Here is a 2,849-nt window from a genome sequence, read left to right on the forward strand (position 1 = left end):
ATGTGTAAATCCTAGAGAGGTGCCAAGAAAATATGTAACTCATCTAAGAAAGAATGGCGGGGATATATATATTTATATATATATATGAAATCAATCGAAAAAAATAAGTTACGTTCAAGTTCGTAGAGTAGATTAGATTTTCAAGTTAATATAAGAAATCACCATATATTCGTAGAATAGATTTTCAAGTTAATGCAGCTCACCAAATTTCTATATTGTACTACAAAGTGTACATATCCTAAGCTCCCAATTGACTTTTGATTATATGTATTTTAGATTGTAAAAATTTGAAAAAAAATAAAATATATAATTAATTGTGCATTTATGTTTGTTTCCTCTAAAATATTTTACCTACTAGAGTGAAATCCAACTCTCTTTAATATTTTCTCATTTTATTACTCGAGCCCCCCCGACTTTTTTAATTATTTATAATTGTATCCTGACGTCAACACGCGCGGTAATTAAAAAAAAAAAAAGGGTACATTATTTGAGTTCATTCTGGTAACCTTTGTGTGCCGTTATCTAGTAGATTTGATGTGGACACTAAATGGGAGTATTGGTAATGGGAACAAGTGGTGAAGATATAAAGCAACATGAAATTAAACAATGGGCATCCGATGATGAATGGGAACGTGTGATTTAAAAAAATAAATTGAAGAATATATGCCGTGCTCTGTTTTGGGTCCTGCCTTTCCCAATTGGCGAATAGCCCTTAAATTTGACTACATATGAATCTATGATGTTAATAAAAGCCAAAAATACGACTTAAAAGTCAACAAAATAATTTCAATTACCCTTACATGAAAGTTGAAAACGGCCTTGGAAATGCCAAAGGATTTATGTCATTTTGCTTTGCATTGCGTTCGTTTCAATTATAAATTTATAATCATCATGATATGGGCAGGGGATTACATATTTTAACTGAATCTTTATGGGTTATAATTATTTTTTTATACAACATACGATGCATGTTTTATTGTTGAATCCTCTACAGTCTACAAGATGTAGGTTCTTTTTTATCATATTGTATTCATATACAGTGTAATTTAAGTGCTGACAAGTTCCATTATATTGTATAGTATTACATTAAAACATTATTTTTATAGTAACTTATGTTTAATTTTAATTTTTTAGTTGCATTGTACTGCATTAAGAAGATGGCCAATACAATAAAAAATTGTATAAAATAAGACCGTGAGAATTAATATTTAGATTGTATCGTATTGAAACATTGTTTATATTTTAAATATAATCATTTATTTTTATTAATTAATAAATAAAAATAAATCTATAAATTTTATTTAATCAAATATTATTTACTTAAATACTAAATATAAAAATAAATTTAAATTAAACAAATTATATTCAACATTTATACATCAAAATAAATTATAATATAATATGATATTGGTTTATAAATAATATAATTATATAGTATTAAATTATAATATGATTATACTCTATTATAATAAGTAATATAGTGGGTGAAGCAAATCGCTGAATAAGATTGAATACCATGTGATGTGGCAAAGCATTTTGACTAGACAGTAGACATATGCAATTAGTGGGTGAAGGAGGCAAGACCCACGAAACACTCGTCATCCATCAACTTTTAGATTAGTATTTAGTAGGCCAAAAAATTAAAGCACCTGAAAAATATTTAATCTAAGTTTTAAACAAACGAACCGTCCAATTTATACGGCAAGATAACATATATTATAGAGCGGCTAATTTTATCCCTCCCATTTCAAATTTAAATGGTCAAAATCTATGGATTAAAGCTAAAGTAGGCCAAACACGAGCATTTTTTTTTTTTTTTGGGATGTAGTAATGAGAGGAGCATAAATTAATATCATGATAATACTTAAAATTGAACAACAAATAAAAAAGAAAACATGTGTGCGTAAAATGGATTTGATATTCAACTAATTAAGTCAGCTAGTAAAATCTAGAAATAAGAGATTTGAAATTTGAACCCTCCTCACATACGTCGAAAGGAAATCTTATTATCATTAGATTGTAATAAAAATTCATGATACATGTGTGAAAGGATAAATATTCTTTTAATACCTATAATTAGAGTTAATTATTAAATTAATTTATGTATTTTTTTTAAATAACCCAAAACACCTATCGTGAATTTTTATCGAATAGTAGTCTCAACCTTCATTAATTAATTTTAACCGATGTGATAAATAAAAATTTGGGTAAAAGCTCGTTTAGTCCCTATATTTTGAAGTTAGTGCCTGTTTAGTCCCTATATTTTTAAAAATACCTCAAATCATCCCTACCATTAAATTATTGACATTTTTGCCATTATAATAATTTTTTTAGACATTATTAAAAAGAAAAAAATAAATTACCAGTTTAACACCAAAAAATAAAATAAAATATATTAATTTTTGTGGAATACACTCTTGAGTTAAAATATTAATTTTTCTAAAAAAATTGATAATGTAATTTTTTACGATATTAATTTTTTAGACATACGTGAGCTTCCACAAAAATTAATATATACCTTTTTTGTTTTTATTTTATTTTTGAGTTTAATTTGATAATTTAATTTTTTATTAATATCCAAAAAAGAAATATTATTGTAAAAATGTAATATTGTAAAAGTAAGTTAAAAATAATAAAAAATAATGGCATAAGTGTCAATATTTAGTAGCAGGGATGTTTTGAGGTGTTTTTAAAAATACAGGGACTAAATTGATACTAATCTCATAATATATGGACTAAACAAATTTTTACCCTAAAAATTTTACTCCCTAAATTCCAATATTTATCTTTTTTTCTTTTTAAATTGAGGGTGCTTGCCGACGATATTTAGAATTAAGCATCAATGGAAA

This window comes from Citrus clementina, unplaced genomic scaffold (assembly GCF_000493195.1).
Source record: "Citrus clementina cultivar Clemenules unplaced genomic scaffold, Citrus_clementina_v1.0 scaffold_5, whole genome shotgun sequence".
Taxonomy (NCBI): Eukaryota; Viridiplantae; Streptophyta; class Magnoliopsida; order Sapindales; family Rutaceae; genus Citrus; species Citrus x clementina.